At 48.1% G+C, this 20,585-nt stretch overlaps 1 protein-coding gene across 1 annotated transcript in view; it reads right to left on the reverse strand.

The window, feature by feature from the left end:
• GDNF (glial cell derived neurotrophic factor) overlaps window positions 1-13,604 on the reverse strand; it is a 33,820-nt gene extending 20,216 nt beyond the window's left edge. Inside the window, exon 1 of the mRNA XM_082191303.1 lies at window positions 13,346-13,604. The gene's annotated coding sequence lies outside the window, so the exon portion shown is untranslated. The remainder of the gene's footprint in view (window positions 1-13,345) is intronic.
• Between the last annotated feature and the right edge of the window lie 6,981 nt (window positions 13,605-20,585).

Raw genomic sequence — 20,585 nt, forward strand, 5'->3', positions numbered from 1 at the left:
CAAACCTGTTTACACTGAAAAAAAAAAGACTTATTTCTGCAAGGCTTAGTTAGTTCTGCCACAATAAAAAAATCAGCACTATTGCGCTTGTGCAGAGTGCCTTTCCCTCACCACTGGGTAACCACAAGCAGTATCCTCGGAGCTCCGATTAGGGCTTCTAAGGCAAAGGACGCCAATGAATTCTACACGAACAGGAGACCCGACACTTCTGGATTTCAGCGGGATTACAGCATTATCTGCAGCCCCTTGAAGATGAGACATTTGGATCTGACCCCTTTGGCAGCACATCCGGAACAAATTAGACCAGCCTTAATGACACATGGCACGTAAAGGCAGCTTTCCCCCTCTGTGGGATTTCAAACACCCATGTTTACCGTCACTAGTCTTATTAATTCTGGTAGAATTCTACTGCATATTGGGTTAAGACTTTCTGTTGCTGCTGCCCTAGAATCTTTACGTACATAACATTGGGGGAAGAGGCGCATTTGCACACTTGGGATGTGCATTCAGGTGGCACCAGAGAAGACACAATGGGTCGATTTCCATGCAGCTGACACCAGTAAGTGAAGTCCTGCGCATCTTTTATGCACAAAAAGTGTCACTGTATTTAAAAGGGCTGGGACATCCATGAGGCAGACTGAGGTAACCAACTTGGCTGGCAGAAGCCAATGGACACTCCAGGGTTGGATTTAGGTTTGATGAGGCCCTAAGCTACTGAAGGTAATGGGGCCCTTTATATGCCCAGCTGTCCTTTGTCAACAACAAATTGTTGCTGTTTTTTGTGTTGAATATTTGCTATATGGTAATTTATGGACTAGGGACGCGGGTGGCGCTGTGGGTAAAAGCCTCAGCGCCTAGGGCTTGCCGATCGAAAGGTCGGCGGTTCGAATCCCCGCGGCGGGGTGCGCTCCTGCTGCTCGGTCCCAGCGCCTGCCAACCTAGCAGTTCGAAAGCACCCCCGGGTGCAAGTAGATAAATAGGTACCGCTTACCAGCGGGAAGGTAAAAGGTGTTCCGTGTGCTGCGCTGGCTCGCCAGATGCAGCTTTGTCACGCTGGCCACGTGACCCGGAAGTGTCTCCGGACAGCGCTGGCCCCCCGGCCTATAGAGTGAGATGGGCGCACAACCCCAGAGTCTGTCAAGACTGGCCCGTACGGGCAGGGGTACCTTTACCTTTACCTTTTAATTTATGGACTGGGACGTGGGCGGCGCTGTGGGTTAAACCACAGAGCCTAGGACTTGCCAGTCAGAAGGTCGGCGGTTTGAATCCCCGTGACGGGGTGAGCTCCTGTTGCTCGGTCCCTGCTCCTGCCAACCTAGCAGTTTGAAAGCACGTCAAAGTGCAAGTAGATTAATAGCTACCGCTCCAGTGGGAAGGTAAACGGCATTTCTGTGTGCTGCTCTGGTTCGCCAGAAGCGGCTTAGTCATGCTGGCCACATGACCCGGAAGCTGTATACCAGCTCCCTTAGTTAATAAAGTGAGATGAGCGCCGCAACCCCAGAGTCGGTCACGACTGGACCTAATGGTCAGGGGTCCCTTTTGTTGTTGTTTAGTCGTTTAGTCGTGTCCAACTCTTCGTGACCCCATGGACCCTTTACCTTTACCTAATTTATGGACCTAATAGGTATCTAAAGCCATTTGCACATGCAGGAGGTAGACACCCTATATATAGAAATGAGCAAACCGGTGATATTTTAGGGAGCAGGCTAGCAGGTGGGGCCCATTACTGACATTATAGGAGCCTACACAACGCAAAACACTGTTGCTGTATATAGGTTTTATCTGTTTTTTATCTTCTATTTTGAAAATGTTTCCCCCTTTAAATTTTTTGGGGACCCCCAAGAGAGTGGGACCCTAAACTATTGCTTGTTTAGCTTATACATAAGTCCGGCACTGGGCATTATGTCCCTTCTCCTTCAAGCTGCTTCCCCTCTCTGGCTTCAACAGCAGCAGCTTCCAACTTCCGGCCTGTCTTTTGGCTGCAGCTTTCAGCTGCAGCTTTCGACATCAGCTTTTGGAAACCCAAAGCTGGAAACTGAAGCCAAAGCCAAGCCAAAGCTTTTGACTTTAAGCAGAGGCTTGACAACCATATGTCAGGAATGCTCTGATGGTGTTTCCTGCTTGGCAGGGGGTTGGACTTGATGGCCCTTGTGGTCTCTTCCAACTCTACGATTCTGTGATTCTGTGACTTGGTCTCTGGCTTCCTTCAGCTGGGCTTTGGGTTTCTGAAAGCCTAAGCCTAAGCCCACAGCACAGCTGTCAACATTTCACTTTTTTAAAAAGAGAAATTCCCTGATTTCAAATAGGATTCCTCGCAAGAAAAGGGAAAAGTTGACAGCTATGGCCCACAGCCCAAGCTGGCTTGGCGCATTTCCATATCAGTTTGCATTTTTAAAAAAGTCCTCGTGGAACTATATCAGCTATTTACTGTAAATTTCCTAACATACACATCTTTCTAGATAATTGTGCCCAATTCCTCCGCCCCAAATCTTTGGATCTAGCCCTCCACATCTGAGGTAATGTGCAAGATTCCTGGTGTCTTGAGCTGCACTGTAAATCAGACACTATGTCTGTGAGGTGAAAGCAGGTGGAAGAAGCTGTGGGTTCCTTGCTTCCTCCTGCATAAAGGAATTTAAAGTAAAAGCTGTGCTGGTCACTAACACTTCGTACAAGTATCGCTTTTTGAGTTATGGTCTGGCAACTCTGAGACCTTGTGCAAGAATAAAAAACACCCCAGTCTCTTACAGGTGCAAGTCTCTTTCATTTCCAGGCAGCCAGAATTAAAACAGATCATCTTGAATTTGCATGCATTGCGTTTTGTGTTTCAATAAAAAAACAAAACCCACCAAAAAACCAACGCCTCCATTGGCAGACTGCATAGTAAACAAAAAAACCTGTACATCTCCAGTGCTCATCAACACTTAAAAAAATGCCCAGTCAAGGTATAGTTCCTTGCTGCTTCTTCATTGGTTTGTTTGTTTTGAATAAAACCGAGGATGACAACAAAACTAACCACCGTAAACATTTGTGGCCATCAAGGTGACCTATGATTCCATGGTTAATTTTATTCATTTTTATTTATTGAATTTCTATATCGCCCTTCTTCTGAGGGACACAGGGCAGTTCACAATACAAAAACACAGATATAATATAGTAACGAACAGAAACTAACAATCTGTTTCCCTTTCATGACACTCAAAATCAACTCCCTGGTCACCTCACTCTCCCTAACGGATAGGACTGGCTTACTTTGGACCAATCATCTTCAAAAGCCTTAAAGCTTTTAAAAATTAATTTAAACTCCCAGTTCTTCTTAACTGGCTAGTGGGATGGGCTGTCTGACTAAGAACATCTGTACACTCCCCAAAATACATTATCTGCCTTAACCATCATGGCTGGACCAAAGGATTCCGGGAACTGTCACCTGGTGGATGTGCTGAGAATTTTACACTAATGTTCCCTAGTCCCAACTCACAGAACTGCACTTTCTAGGAATTGTTATTTAAAGCTGTCTGAGCTGTGGCTATACCGGTAGCCTATCAAAGTCAATGAGATCATTTGTCTCCTCAAAAGAGGCTCTGCAATGAAAGTGGGAAAGAACACCAGTCAGTTGCAGCTTTGCTGTAAAGACAGTGATGATGGAAGCTGCAGTTGCTGAATTTTTAGCCATGATGCAGTTGATCTTTTACCCATCAGGTGGCAACTCTAAGCAGCTCCAGTGATAGCAGGCAGTGACAAAGACAGAATGCTGCCTTGTATTGAGTCAGATTCTTACCCTATCTACAGTTGGGTTACATACGCTTCAGGTTACAGACTCCACTAACCCAGAAATAGTGCTTCAGGTTAAGAACTTTGCTTCAGGATGAGAACAGAAATCGTGCTCCGGAGGCGCGGCAGCAGCAGGAGGCCCCATTAGCTAAAGTGGTGCTTCAGGTTAAGAACAGTTTCAGGCTAAGTACGGACCTCCGGAACGAATTAAGTACTTAACCTGAGGTACCACTGTAACACAGTACACTGTAACACAGTACAGTGGTACCTCTACTTACAAACTTAATTCATTCCAGAGGTCCGTTCTTCACCTGAAACCGTTCTTAACTAGAGTTGTGCTTCTGTTAATGGGGCCTCTTGCTGCTGCTGTGCTGCCGGCACACGATTTCCGTTCTCATCCTGAGGCAAAGTTCTCAACTTGAGATAACTCTTCCAGGTTAGAAGAGTTTGTAACCTGAAGCGTTTGTAACCTGAGGCATTTGTAACTCAAGGTACCATTGTACTGTGCCAGGCAGAAGCTCTCTGGGTCTTTGGGCAGAGGTCTTTCCTTTATCGACTACCTGGTCATCGATCTGGAGATGCCCCAAAATGAACTTGGGTTCTTCTGCAATGCAAAGTGACATGGCCTTTCTCCTTATATAAATTACTGATTTTTTTGTGCTCCCCCTCAAAAAAAGAGGGCATTAAGGTGCCAGACATCCTTATCAACATGCCACTTGAAATTAAGTCCTACATTTCCAAGTAACACGTTTAGGGCCAAAAAAGCAAGAACTAGACGTCTTTTAATCGTTCACATGAGAAATTGCAAAAATTGGTGGATCTACTCAGCAGTACATAACTTGGAGCATCACTTCACATAGCATGCATAAGATCATTTTTGCATTTCATGGTATTTGATCTAGAGCAAGTACTATTCTCTTGGTCTTTATACTTAAAATCACCATGGTACACTAGACCATGGGTAGGCAAACTAAGGCCCGGGGGCTGGATCCGTCCCACTCGCCTTCTAAATCTGGCCCATGGATGGTCCGGGAATCAGTGTGTTTTTACAAGAGTAGAATGTGCCCTTTTATTTAACATGATTCTCTGGGTTATTCGTGGGGCCTGCCTGGTGTTTTTACATGAGTAGAATGTGTCCTTTTATTTAAAAAGCACCTCTGAGTTATTTGTGGGGCAAAGGAATTAGTTCATATTTTTTTTCCAAAATACAGTCCAGCCTCCCACAAGGTCTGAGGGACAGTGGACCGGCTTCCTGCTGAAAAAGTTTGCTGACCCCTGCGGCTAGACTATCCGCCTTTATAATGGAAAACACTTGATAACAGAGCATGTCTTCTAGGGCAGTGTTTCCCAACCACTGTTCCGCGGCACACTAGTGTGCCGTGAGATGTTGCCTGGTGTGCCTCGGGAAAAATTAAAAAATTCGAAAGATATTTTTTTTTTAAAGTCAAATTTTCGATTGGGGCGCCGTCACTAGATGACCCCTGGGGCTCCCTCCTCCCTCCCGCTCTGCGCCTCCCTCCTCCTCCTCCTCCGGGGAGGCCCTTCCTGGCTCTCGGCCAAGGCTTGGCGGCTGCCACTCACTCGCTCGCCCACCCGCCCCTCCATCCCTGCACCCGGCCTCTCCCCCTCCGTCCCCGGCGCGGGGGCTGCCGGGATCCGTAGTCCCCTCACCCTTGGGCTCCGCGCCCGCGCGGGGTGCACAAACTACATTTCCCAGCGTGGCCTAGCGGGCCGGGCGTTTTGTTTGAAGCGCTCTTCTCCCGGCCATGGAATGAGCGCGGCGGCCGGGCGGGCAGGGGCTCTTCTGCGCAGACCCCGCGCAGCCTGCCTGCGCCCCCGCGGAGATCGGGCGGCAGGATGGAGCCCGGGGATCCCCGCGGAGGCGGAGCGGCGGAGGCTGCCCCCCAGGTAGGGCTGCGTCGGGGGTGGGTGGGTTTATTTTTGCAATGCTGCATCCGCGCCGGAGGGGACGCATCGGACCGCGGGGAGACCCCTTGGCGGGCGTGCAAGGCAATGCATGCGTGCAGGCGTTGCATGGAATGCAGTGCAAAGCAATGGCAACGCGGCGCCCTGCATGCATGCATGCAACTTCCACCGGCGCTCCGGACTTGGCAGGTGAGGGGGGTCCCCAGTGGGCGGCAGAGAGAGCCGGGAGGGCTAAGGGGAGCCGGGGGGGAGCAGCTTTGCTCCCCGAGCCGAGCCCGGGGGGAAACTTCGGCGTCGTTGCGCCGGGTGTTGGAAGCGGAGGCTGGCGGGGGCCCCTCACCTGCAAAACCTGGTCGCCTCTCATATATTTCATGCATTGCATTCATCGCCCGCTTTCTCCTCCAAGGAGCTCCCGGGGGCGCACGTGGTTCTCCCCGTGTTATCCTCGCAACAACAGCCCTGCGAGGTGGGTAAGGCGAGTGGCCCAAGGGAGCACCCAGGGATTGTCCTGGCCAGGTGGGGTGATTTGAACCCTGCTCTCTGCCCGGTCTTCGTCCTCATTTAGCCCCCACATGTGCATGACTGTGGTTTTCCCCCCTCGTCTTGGCTATGGTGTGAGTCTGTGCTGTTAATTAATGGGGTTCTGCCTTCGGAGAAGATGAGCCAGCCCTCAAGGAGGTGATTATGTAATTTGCTAGCAATTCATGTCCCTCCTGGCGTGACGCTGCGCGCTGACGTCACGGGGCTGTAATGGTGGTGTGCCTCGAGATTTTTTTCATGAAACAAGTGTGCCTTTGCCCAAAAAAGGTTGGGAAACACTGTTCTAGGGCTCCTGGTGAAGCAGGGGAAGCCACATAGATCCATTCAAAATACTTATTTGCAAAAGCCTTAGGACAGGGCTAGATTTGATGAAGTGAACATGTGTGAGGGCCGACCAAAGTTGAACTTTTTTTAGGATTGAAGTTTACCCCAAAGTTGTGGAGCTTTCTTTAGGATTTAACCCCAAAGTTGTTGAGGGTTTTTTTTAGGATTGAAGTTGTTGAACTTTTTCTACAATTTTGCCCCAAAGTTGTTGAGCTTTTTAGGATTTTACCCCAGGACATATACTGCCACGGGGGCCAGATTAAATGGACCGGCAGGCTGGATTAGGCCCCTGAAACAGACTTTGCACATGCCTGCCTTAGGATAAGCCCCTATATTTCATCCACTGCATCTCAACCCTTAAACAGAGCAGGTCCCAAACAACTCTCTACTTCAGGTGAAGGTCAAAATGGTGTCTCCCATGCCATGGATGAACGTGGACCACCTGGGAGTTCAGCACTGGTGATGAGGCAGAGTCCTCCACTGAACCTAAAGGCAGCAGGCTAGCTTAAGCTACTGTAGTGCAGGGGAACTAGCACCTGTCAGTTGCTGGGAATCACAAGCAGGGGTGGTGCTGATGGGCTCAAGTCCTGCTTTTGGCCATCTGGTTGGCCACCAAGACAGCAGGATGCTGGACTCAATGGGTCATTATTGACCTGATCCAGCAGATTCTGTTTATGTTCACCTGCAGGACCCTGTCCGATAGCACCTTGCTGCTGCCCCTCACTGTCTGCCACCTGAGGTTGCCGGCTGACTTTGCCTAATAAGAAGGCTGGCTCTAGATAATTTTGTGGAAAAGAAAAAGGGCATACAATAGTTTAAACCCCAGCACCCCTGTTTAACAGGTTGTGGTTACAGCTCTAGAAAGACAACCTCTCGGGTCATCTGAAATGAAAACTTAGGAGAAAGCTCAGTGGTAAGCTAGTTCTTTGCATTGTTCAGGATTGCTTAGCCTGAAATGTCCATAGAATGCAATGTCACAGCTTTCCTGGACAACTGGTCCCATTATTCAATAGTTTGCATAGTTAGGATACCCAATCCAATCCTGCTGTGGAGCCCACTGATGAAATGCTGACATGTCTAACATTTGACCAATGCTCTCTGGCACAGTTTTGCAGAGTAGAACTTCCTGAGAATGTGTGCCCTGTGCCATTTTCCCCAGTATATTTACCTCCCCCTTTTTACCTTCTTTTGCAAACAAGCTATCCAGTTATTTCCCTGATCATGAAATGTAACAACCAAGAGCCACTTAAAACAAATACAGTGGTACCTCGGGTTACATATGCTTCAGGTTATATACGCTTCAGGTTACAGACTCCGCTAACCCAGAAATAGTGCTTCAGGTTAAGAACTTTGCTTCAGGATAAGAACAGAAATCGGGCTCTGGTGGCACGGCGGCAGCGGGAGGCCTCATTAGCTAAAGCAGTGCTTCAGGATAAGAACAGTTTCAGGTTAAGAACGGACCTCCGGAACGAATTAAGTACTTAACCCGAGGTACCACTGTACACATCAAGAGGACAAGGCTGTGAATAGACCTTGGATGGAACAATCTATTGGTTAAGTTGAACTCCTTTTGGAAGCTCAAACATTGCTCTTTAGTGTTTTAATAATAAAATAATAATAATTTATTATTTCAATAAAATATTAAAAATACAATAAGATGTTCACTTGAAAATGTCTGCTTTCAGCCACTAATATGAAAGATGCATCTTTCTAAAAATGTTCAGTTCTAAAGATGTTAATCTTTAGAGCTCAACATGGGCTTGTGTTTCATAAGCTCAATCTTTGCTTTATAAGAACACTCCTTTACCACAGTATGAATGGATGGTCTTGACTCCAACCTCTTCTTAATAGTGTGGAGCAAAACAGGGTTGCCCTTTATCACCACTTTTCTTTGTTCTCTCTATCAAGCCACTAGCAATGTCTGTTAGAAACAATGCGAAAATAGTGGGTGTAACAATAAATGGGAGATTGCATACTATCAGCTTTTTCATCGATGACATCGCCCTTATGTTATCTAAACCAGAAACTGCAACACCTGGGCTTGCAAAGGAACAGAGGTACTATGGTGAGGTTACAAGACTGCAAATAAATGAGCCTAAATCTGAAATTATGTGTTTAGGTACTCCATTGCAATCTCAGGCTAATACAAAGTACATTACTGGTTTTTAAAAGTTGTTCTGAAACTTAAGTATTTGGTACTAAAAACCTGCATTCCTCAAAGAGGGCAAATTTTGCACTTCTGCTAACATAAATCAGACAGGAATTGAAGTCTTGGGAGGAGCTACACCTTTCTTGGCCTGACCACATTGTGGTCCTTCCAAAGTTCCCCTATCTGTTTCAACTTTGGCCAATAGCTACAATGCCTAAAGAACTTAAGGCCTGGCAATGACTACTAGGCAAATTTATTCACCAAGACAAGACAGCTTGTCTGTGTGATAGAATTCTATACAGTAACAGAAGCTGAGCTGATTTGGGAGTGCCACACTTATACACGCATTATAGGGTGATTTAGCTAAATTTTCCATTGTGATCCTACTTTATTTATTACTGCAGTTAATAGGTTGTTTCTTAATGTTGTTGTAAATGTGGTAAACATTTGGGGAAAATGTTTCATTTTCATTCATTTTTTTTTAAAAGCAAGCTTTAAAGAGTAACACAGGGCTCTCAAAATAAAGTGAAGGAGAGATCGCACATGTAAACTACTAAAACTAGGGCACTCAAATCCAGTGCGTATTTACTGCTTGTAGCCATAGACCATTGCAAACAAGGGCATTCATCAGTTGTCCAGTGTATATATTCCTATTTGCAATGAGGTAGTTAAGCATGCAAAAACACTGCAAAAAGCTCCCTTCAAGGCTTGCCTTGGCAATCTACAGTTTCTAAAAGTTCTGCTCTGGTTCAGAATACCTGCCAGGAAATCTGCTTCCTCATCCAATCCCATAGCTTTCCAGCCAAGGTGTTGCAAGGGCTGGTTGTGGTTGGTGGGTGATGAGGGGAAAGCGTTCTGTACAGGCTCAGAGCTGCTGTCCTCCTTTGCCATCCTTTCATATCCCATGGCTGAGCCACAGAGATGCACTTCAAAGGAAGGCAGCCCTTGGACCCAAGCAGGACTTTTTGCTCCCTGAAGTGGAGCCCTAGGGCACTTCCATTCACCCCTTCCAGCTAGGGCCAACACTTAAAAAAAGGTCTTAATGCACTATTCAGACACCAGTTCATGCTTTCAGTGTCCACCCCCTGCTTTTATGGTGTGCCACCATACCTCATGTATACCTCAGTAACTCTCCAGGCAGGCCTTGTAACCAAACCAAACGCAGCTATTCTTTTTTAATTGCACTTATATTCCACCTTTTCCTCCAAGGAGCTAAAAGCGATGCACATGATTCTCCCTCTCCTCGTTTGATTCTCTGCAATGACCTTGAGAGGTAAGTTGGTCTGGGAGGTGTGACTGGCCCAAGGTCACCCAGTGAGTATCATGGCAGAGTGGGGAATCGAACTCAGATCTCCCAGGTCCTAAGCAAGACACTCTAATTGCTACACCACATTGGCTCTCAACCTCCTATGTGCTTGACATCTCCCCTGTTCTCGCAGCCTCAGACAAGCAGCAAACACCAGAACTTGACCACATTCCTGATGGGCCGCCACACACTTTGTGGACCACAAGTTGTGCAGTCCTGCTTCGGTTAGTGCTCAGGTGAAATTATCATTTCAAACCTGTCACTAGAGGGCAGTCCACACCTACTTTGGCTTTGCTGGGTTTGCAGCATCTGGCCCCTCCCCTTTCCTCAATATTTTTGGAGGGATGTCCCTGTCCCCCCCCCCCCATTGTATAACTTTGGGAAGCCAAGCTGCCTCATCGCCATGGAAACCACTTAAAAAACCCCAAGCCTAATCAAATTATTACAATACTCTTTTGCACATGCAAATCTCTTAACAGGGCAAAGAGAGGGAGAGAGATGCCTTTGACCAATTCCGGACTCGATACACCAAGCAGGTTAAATCTATATAAACAAATTGCACGCGATTTTCTCACAAAAGCCTATCTGTGGGAATGGCTCTTATTTTCAGCCTACCTCTTGGTTAGGCTAGCATGCTGCGGTCTTACGCATTTCCCAGTGAGGTAGCACCGAGAGTCTGTTGCAGGGCGAAGGCAGAGAATTTAAAAAAGTATTGTGGTACCTTAAAGACCAACTCATTTTATTTATGACAGATAAATAGCTTTCATCCAATGCACCTGGCCATGTGTAGTCCATGAAAGTGTCTGCCTTATTTATGTAAATATATTATTATTGGTCTTTAAGATGCGACTCGACCTTTGTTTTGGTGATTTTATGCATATATACCCCCAACAAAGAGTTACTACTCTTGAATTCTGGGGTAACATGCCCAAGCATCTTATAACTCTCCCCATTCCAAGTCAAATGGCAATAGACCCCTCCCACCTGTCACTGGCCCGAAAAATCGAAAACATCCCTGGATGGGATTAGGGAAAGATTCTGATGCAGGATGGAGCCCAGTTTGGGGCTCCTTCTCTGGGCATTTCCTACCCTCTCCTGCTCTAGGGTGCTAATCACCTGTGCCCAACAACTTTGAATATGCATTAACTAGATCCACACCTCTCACGCACCTCTCCAAAATATGTTGCCTCTGCGTCGCTTGGTGGCGGCTCCTGATCCCCTACGAACCCCACGGAAATCTTTAGGGAAATAAGGTGGCTCGGGCAATTGCAACCCAAGCTCGCTTTCCCTTGGGATCGCGACGCTCCCAGAGCATTCCCGACCTTTGCCGAGGATTTCTCCTCGGAGGGGAAAGGTGAGCGAGTCCCTGCCTCGATGCAAGGCGGCGGTGCTGGGCGTATTCCCTATTTCCAGTGGGAGGAGAAGAGGGCGATCGAAGCGCGCGTCGCCGTCGGATAAGCGCTGCTTCGGACACGTTTCAAGGCGCAAGAAGAGGCGCTGGCTCGGCGGGGCTGGCGTTGCCGTCCCAGCACGAGCAGGATCGGGAAACTCTGGGCCTCTGGAGAGAGGCGATTATGGGAGGAAGCTCGGTTCTGGATTCACACAAGAGGTGCCCAGCTCACGCCTGGGGAAAACCCGTCCAGCGCACTTTTTCTTTCTTTCCATGCGCTTTGGTTTCCTTTTCCCACACGATCGGCGGACTCTAGTCGGAGGCTGCTAGTTTAAAGGAAAGGACAATCCACGGTGAGACGGCGGAGCTGACAGCCAGGGAAAAGTTTAGGCGACCGCTTAAGCTTCTAGCCGTCTTGAGGGTTTTCGTGGCACTAAGCTGGTTTGCGATTTAAAAGCCTTGTGGAGCGCACGGTCCCTTGACTCGCCTTCCCGCAGCCCTCCCGTTCAGCGCGGACACACCGCACTGAAAAAGTCTTATTTTACGCATCTCCAGGATCAGTTCCCCCAGGGGCACCTTAAGCTCCTTACACCCTAGCGAAAGCAGAGAGATTTTTTTCAGGGACACCAAGGATGGACGAACCTGGCTGAAAACCTAGAACGATTTCCCTGGGAGTACGTCCCACTGAACTCAGCGGGTCCTACTTCTGAGTAAACATGTCTTGGCTTGCACTGTTATTCAAGGATGCAAAAAATGTCGCCCTTCACTCTTGAAGCTGAGGAAAACCTTGGCATAACAGGGAGGATCTGAGAGACAAGTGTTCCAACCCCCTCCCCCTCAACTTGAAACTCTCACCAGGCGACCCTTTGGCCGGTAACGGTCTCTCAGTCTAATCTGATGTCTAGTCTAATGTTGTTAGACTAAAGCGGGAGAGGTAGAGCCATATATATCGCCTTGGTCCAAGGGGAAATAACGAGACAAATTTAATTCCTCCACATTTGAAGCTCTCCAGAGGAAGCGTCTTTTCAGGTGCGCAGGCCGACGGCAAAATATTTAGAGCTGCAGGGCGGGGAGCTATTGTAATTGCACACTTACCTGGGAGTAAGCCCCATTGAAGACAGTGGGACCTTCTGAATAAATAGACATAGGATCCGGGTTCAGATAACCTCGGCCATACTGATTTGGATCTGGGGTGGTGTTGCGAGTGGCCTTATATAGCAAAGAAGCGCATTCTCCAGAAATCTAAGCAACCGTTGCGTCTGGCTGCCAGAGGCGCACCAGTGGAGAGCTATGGGGCAGGACCCCAGTTCTGTCCAGATCCCACAAGGCTTTCTCTCAACTTCGGCCCGACGTAACTACCTAACGACTGCCAAACAGTTATTTGGAATGCGCTCATCACCTTCACTATTTTTGTTTTTATTTTTAGAAGTTCAACAGTGAAGTTAAACTAACCCGCTTGAAATGACCAGAGGATGAGTCTATACTTCTAAAACGAGCTGGTGCCATAAGACCTCCCTGGGGATTTCCCAAACGCCCCCCCCGACAGGCAAAGGAGCCCACTTAACCAACGCGAGATGGCGGGATGGAGACAGAAACAACCCACTCTCCAAGAAAATAATTATTAAAAAATACCACTTTTAACTCTTGCAAGTTTCCCCTCCCTTTTTGTTAGAGGGCCCTCGCTATTGGCGCTCTTGAAATGTTACCACCCGACTCTGCTGGTTTAGACCCCTGGATTGCGGCGGATCCAGAATAACCAGGGCGGAGTTCTCAAGGTGGGGGAGGTGGGGAGAAGCCGCCCCCAAACTCCTGTCCTCGGAGCAGGCGAGTCTCTCCCCGCCCCCATCCCAGGCCCCTCAACCAGCCAGACCATCGCTGCGCAACTCCCTGAGCTCCCCAGCCCAGAGGGGCTGTTTCCCCGGAGAGCCCTCCCCCTGCTTACCTCGGATCTGGTCTCTTCCGACCCAAGGGTGACATGAACGCCCGGGATCCACGGCTCTCCGGCTCAGAGATGCATGTGGAGCCCGGGGCGCGGAGATCCTCGAAGTGGGTGGGCGATATGGGCTGGGGTGGGGAGAAGAGCCTTGCTCGCAATCCAGGCGGGGGAGGGAGCTGTTGCCGCCGCCGCCGCCCCGCGCCCTCCCCCCGCCGCAGCCCCGCAGGTGCAGCCGGGGGGCGCCGCGCCTTCCCCACGCCTTGCGCTGCGCCCGATCCAAAGCTTCAAGGTAGACGGCGCGAGAAACTCGCCTGTCCGCGGGGCGCGCCGCCTGTCAGTCGCAACTGGCCCTGGAGCCTACAGTTCAGAAGGAGAAGAAGAAGAAGAAGCCGCTGGCCGGACGCCGGAGAGAGACACCCCACCCACAGCGGCGGGGAGTCCAGTGAAGACATCGGGGGGCCCCGGCCACGCCGGCTGCTCCAGGGAGAAGAGGTGGGGAGGGGAGAGGGCGGGGCGCACCCAAGGGAGACAAGGGCCCCGGGAGTGGAGGGTCCGAGGAAGGCTGGGCGGGGAGAAAGGGGACTCAGAAGCCAGCAAAGCTGCGTCCTCCCCGAGGGCAAGTCAAAGCTTGGCAAATAGATCCATGTGGAATGATGCGCTGCGCCACCAGAGGCTCGTGCAAAATCCAGACGCCGAGTCTTTCCCGCCCTCCCCTCGCGTCCTCCTCTTCCAACACCACCAAGCACCACCACCAGGTCACTGTAAGATCCTCTGGAATCGACGTGGAGGGGGCAAGCGAGAGAAGAAGAAAGGCTCTCCTGCCGCCGGAGGTCTAGCTCCGCTCGCACGCCAGGGGGCAGAGGAGGGCGCGCTCGAGCCGTCCCAAGCGCACGCCGAGAGCTCTCTTTGCCAGGGGGAGACGGCCCGCGAGATGCCTTTATAGGCTTGGCGCTCGGTGACGCGGCCCCCATCGCCGCCTCTGATTCGCCCGCGGACCTAAACACACTCACACACACACACAAGCGAGCGCTTCTCCTTTCTCTTGCTGGCGCTCCCCCGCCTCCCCCGCGCGCCCCGTCCAGCATCAAACAACACCAGGGGATCCAGCGAATAGCTCTTGGCTGAAGTCAGCGGCTCGACATATCGTGCGTATTCCATGGCCAGCCGCGCGAAGGAGGCTTCTGAAGTTGGCCCGGCGTCTTGGGCTCGCATTTGCTTTGCTGATGTAACCCAACGCCGCACTTTGGTGCAAGCCGCCCGAGGGGCGTTGGGCAGCCGGTCTCCCCCTCCCGCCGCAGGCAGCCCTGTCCCCGATTCCAGAGCGCTCGCATCATTCATGGCTAAAGGGGCAGGTCGACGGAGACGGCTGCTGCCATCGCTTGCTGCCACCGAAGATATGCCTCTCTCCTGTCGCCTCTTCAATATCTTATTGTTCTCTGCTTGAGGGGGGGGGGGATACACAGGTAGATGGGATGGATCAATAAAGTTGCACAAATGGGGAAAGCCCAGCAATAAACTTATTTGCAAAGCCTCGCCCATGTCCAGGAAGCGCCGCCCCTAATCGCAGATGGTGCATAAATCAGTGGCTTGTGTTGCACATGGCCGGAGGCCGGAGGCATTGCAACAAGCCCTAGGGCTAAGTTGGAGGAGGGGTGGGGAAGAGAAAATTAAATAAAGACTCTAACCATCACCTGGGAGTTTCTGCCCAGGTTGTTTGAAAGCACTTTTGGATTTCCATACACTGTTTTGCATGCATTGATTGAAGAAGGGAGATACTTTGAAACTGAATGCTAACTGCTTGGTGTTTACACCAGGGAGATGACCAGCCGGGAAGGACAAAACTACCTCAACGAGCTCCAAAGCTTGTATCCAACATTCATCCTATAAACTACTATTGCTCTGATGGACCTTGGTGAACTATTAGGGTTCCATAACCCTGAAGGACAAATATTAGTATTTGAAATGGACAGAATAGTCTGAGCAGGTGTGGTGTAGTGGTTAGTATTGGACTAGGACCTGGGAGACCAGGGTTCAAATCTGCACTCAGGCCATGAAGCTCCCTAGATGATCGTGGTCCATTTACTGCCTCTCAGCCTCGCCTACCATTACAGGGTTTCTATAGGAATTAAATGCTGAAAGGTGGGATATGAATGCAATAAATAAATGCAAAAATAAATAAGCAGTCTGGTGCCGTGTTATCAAGACTCTTGGTCCCAAAGAATCCACCCTCTTGTTCCTTGCCGTGTGACACCACTCCATGCCAACATTGCCTTGATGGCAAAATGACATTTTGGGACCTTGTGTATGCAAGGCAGATGTTCTACCACTGATCTACAACCCTGATGCAGTTTTTCTTTTTAAAACTTAGCTTCTCTTTTTTAAAAAAACTAAAGGCTGCAATCCTATAACACTTTCCTTGGAGTAAGTCTCATTGAACTCCTTATGTGTCCATTCATAGAACTGCACCTTAAGACATTCAGTGTGCGATGTATAAAAAGTCTGGAGAATCAGGCAGCTTATTCTCATCACACACTTTAAAGGACTTCCTACTGCAACAATGTTTAAAAGTGACTAATTGAATATAACTGTAAACAGCTGCCAAATGTTGCTACTGTTCTAGTTGCCATTTGCCTCTGCCACATCGTTGCCTTTCCGCTGCTGCCTCAAACTCCATAGGGATCTTGGCACTTTTGCTTGGAATTCATCACAATCCCTCCCACAGGGTAGCTGTTGCGATACCACCATCACACAGAAGTTGGGGGAATATTCCTTTACAGAGTTCAGAAAGAGAGCAGGAAGTATATCAAAGGGCAATGGAAATTAGTGGAATAGTTTTTAAAATATATGTTGATGTCTCGCTAGAATGCATGATTTGGGTGATTGCTGCACCATCACTTAAAGTGCATGTTGATTGCACAAAAAGCTTTGTCAGGCAGAATCACTTTATGGCAGCCTAGTTCAGTCCTGAGCCCTCCAGACGCTTTGACCCACAATTCCCGTTATCCCTGGCTATTAACCATGCTGGCTAGGGCCTGATGGGAGTTGTGGTCCAACAACAGCCGGAGGGCACCAAGTTGCTTAACTAAGTTGAGTAAGAGCTATTCCACCCTTTATAAAACACCTAGCCCTGGTCAGCTGCAGCTCGGCTCATGGACTTTTTGTCAGACCGCCCCCAGAGGGTTCGGTTGGGCCCTTATACCTCTAGTATGCTTAAGACTAACACAGGAACACCACAGGGATGCGTACTCAGTCCGCTCCTTTATATTCTCTACACGTACGATTGTGTCGCTGCTCACCCTAGTAATAGGGTTGTCAAATTTGCAGATGACACAACCGTGATTGGGCTCATCTCTGAAAGGGAGGGTGAAACGGACTATAGAGATGAGGTGGAGCGGCTGACAGAGTGGTGCAGAGCTAACAACTTGCTCATAAATACAAGGAAGACAAAGGAGCTTGTGGTGGACTTCAGGAGACAGAAGAGCAATGTCCAGCCACTTTTGATTGATGGGGTCTGTGTGGAGAGGGTAACAACGTTCAGATTTTTGGGCATTGAATTACAAGAGGATCTGTCCTGGAGTGTCAACACAAGGGGGCTTGTGAAGAAGGCGCAGCAGAGACTGTACTTTTTGAGAATACTAAGGAAAAACCATCTTCCGCAGAAACTGCTGCTTGCCTTCTATCACTGTGCCATTGAGAGCGTGCTCACTTATGGCTTATGTGTGTGGTATGGAAGCTGTACTACCCGGGACAGGTTGGGGTTGTGCAGAGTTGTTAAGGCAGCAGAGAGCATTGTTGGCTGCCCACTCTCCACCTTAGAGCAGATTTATGCCACAAGGTGCCATAGGAAGGCACTGGACGTAGTGAAAGATCCATCGCATCCTGGTCACTGTCTCTTCGAGCTCTTGCCGTCGGGACGGAGATACAGGATGATGAAGACGAGAACGAGCCGTCTGAAGAACAGCTTCTTCCCCAGAGCGATCTCGGCCCTGAATGGGAAGCCTGGACTTTGAAAGTCATCTAATCTTCCTTGCTGTATTATACTGTATTGTTTTAATTAGTGTTTTTATAGTTGTTTTGATTTTGTGTGGAGTGCCCTACCTGGGTGGATGGAGCAGCAAAGTAATTTCGTTGTCCCCGAGAGGGGGCAATGACAATAAAGATATTATTATTATTATTATTATTATTATTATTATTATACTTGTACATTTGACATAATTCTTTACACTTTTAGGGCTATTTATGCATATTATGAAAAGGTCTCAGGGAATGGGGGTCTTAAATTAGGGCAATTTGTGTGACTGGAGAAAGCAAGAATGAGTCAAAAGAAATGAGTGTGCACACACTTATGACCAATGATGCCTCCGTCGTACCACTTTCAGCTCTCTGAAAAAAGCTATTGTCTGTCTCCAGACAGACCCTGAATGCAGTGGATTTTTGAGGGACATGGGCTGTGAATGAACAGAGCCTTTTTGGGGTCATCACTAAGGCTAAATCAGGAGGTTTACTTCATGTTGAAAATGCTGTATAGCTAAGTCCTCCATCACCATTGGGAAATTTGGGGAAGCAGAGGTGGTGGTGCTCAGTTTAACAATGTCCAGAGGTGGGAAACCTCTCCAGATGTTCCTGGACTCCAGCTCCCATCAGCTTTCATTATTGACCAGGCTAGCTGGGGCTGATGGGAACTGGAGTCCAGCAACTTATGGAGGTGTCACAGGTTCCTTACCCTTACTTTAGCTGAAAAACTTCCTACTCTCTTTTAAGAGCAAGACAGCGAACAATGAATACTGAATACTGAAATAATAGGCAGTCTAATTAGTAGCTGTTATGCAACCACAGTAATGCAAAAAATGGCATTTGGTTTCCTGGAAAGACCTCTAGCACAAGTACCCAGTATCCTCACAGACAATGGAGAAAAATACATTATATAACTCTATAGTCTTGTGCAGACATAATTCGGGCATTAATCAGATTGGGTATTAAAAGTCTGGGAGTGGGCTATGGGCTACCCCCTCCCTGCCATCTTCCCATCTCCAAGTCTGGCATGAATTCTTTCCTCTTTCTTATCAGCCTCAATCATGGTTCAGGGTTCCAGCGGCACCCTAAAGTCTGTTTTTAAACCCAGGTTAAAATGGGGGAGCTGATTAGAATAGATGCACAGGTAACGCTGAACCATTACTGCCTCCTTTGGAAGTGAGTTCCATAGTTTAACTATGTGCAGTGTGAGAAAGTACCTTCTTTTGTGCTGAATCTTCCAACATTCATCTTTATTGGATGTCTACAAGTTATAGCGTTATGAGGGAAGGATGAAGACTTTTCTCAATCCATTTTCTCTATGCCGTGCTTTGTTTTACAAACTTCAGTTTGTAAACTTACTTGGCTTTCCTCTAAACCAGCCTTTCTCAACCTGTGGGTCCCAACGGCACCCTAATGTCTTAAACCCAGGTTAAAATGGGGGAGCTGATTAGAATAGATGCACAGCTAATGCTGAACCATTACCGCCTCCTTTGGAAGTGAGTTCCATAGTTTAACTTTGTGCAGTGTGAGAAAGTACCTTCTTTTGTGCTGAATCTTCCAACATCCAGCCTTTCTCAACCTGTGGGTCCCCAGATGTTGTTGAACTACAACTCCCATCACCCCTAGCTAGCAAGGCCAGAGCTCAGGGATGATGGGAGTTGTAGTCCAACAAAATCTGGGGACCCACATGTTGAGAACCACTGCAACTAAAAAGTCAAGTGCTGCCACCTTTCCTCATAGGGGAAATACCTGAGGTTGAGGCATTCCGGATGGCCAGTTTGTGATGTAAGAGAACATTGGATTTTGTGGTGCAATGGAATGGGGACACGCGCATACTCAATCCTGCCCATTTGTGACACTCGCTTGGTAATCTGAAGCTAGTCACTGTCTCTCAGTTTAAGATGTATCTCAGCCTCACTGGGAGGATAATCCATTCTTTTCTTAATAATCAGTTCTAATAACATAGGTTATTAATGTCAAAACCAATGTCTGCATGGACTAAGCACCCAATCTCCAGAACGATCGTTGTCTGGACTGCTACTGAAATGCTTTGCAAACAAGCTCTCAGAAATTACTAGCCTTTAAAAAAGTACTTGGAACTAGCATAGAAGGCACTAAAAGCATTGCTCTTCCTACATTTCTATGCTGGGAGGGAAGGAGTGGGTTTCTCTCCTCTGGTAGCCTGCTTGCAATCTGTCCCTTCTCTGCCAGCACACTTATTCACCTACATGGAATTCCTTGTCACCTGCGGCTACCAGGCTAGTGGTTAATTACAAGGCCGCTGTAATACAAAAGTGGTGATTTGTTTCTGGCCTCATGGAAGAGTTTTAATGGCATTTGAATCAAGGAAGCAGAAAGATAATTTAGGCTGTTCAGGAGAGCACCCTAGATCCAGACAGATGAGCCAAGCAGTAGACCCTAAACAAAAGATGAGATAATCTGTTATTCATGGCACCATTTTCATACTCTTCTCATCCTAAGCCAATGGTTGGAGTTTGACAGATCTGAAGTTTGACAGATCATGCAAAGCCAAGTACCATTCTGTGGAATGCAGGTAATGTTATATGTCCCAGGCCACTTAGGACTAGAGCTGCCAAGAATTCTCCTCCAAAATGTTCCTCTGCAAATTTTAATGTTAAATTTTTCAGAAGTTCTCTGAGTGCTCCAATATTTGGTGGAAAATACGACAACAATCTGATGTCTTTCTTTTACACAATAGGTGGTGCAATCCCATACTCACCTGCCTGGGAATAAGTACCACTGAAGTCAATGAGAGTTAGGTTAAAATAGACATATGATGGCACTGTTAATAACCATATTTGACAGGACTTTATAGCTGACAAGCAATGGCATGTTGTATCTACAATATATAGATGTACCATTTCATCACTGCTAGTTGCGTGCCAAGGTCCTGTGCCCCACAGTTCCCCATTGATTAATAACACAGAAACATAAGTGTATCTGAAGAAGTGTGCATGCACACGAAAGCTCATACCAAGAACTAACTTAGTTGGTCTTTAAGGTGCTACTGGAAGGAATTTTTTTATTTTGACTATGGCAGACCAACACGGCTACCTATCTGTAACAGAAACATAAGTATTTAGGATTGCTTACAAACACACATGATTACAAAAACAGTCCATTTTGGGTGGCCTTCCACTTCTGTGCAAACATGGTCATTTTCTGGCAGGTGCATAGCCGACCAAGGTCTTCATTTTTTAATCTCTTGCTC

Source organism: Podarcis vaucheri (assembly GCF_965113315.1).
Source record: "Podarcis vaucheri genome assembly, chromosome: 11".
Lineage (NCBI taxonomy): Eukaryota > Metazoa > Chordata > Lepidosauria > Squamata > Lacertidae > Podarcis > Podarcis vaucheri.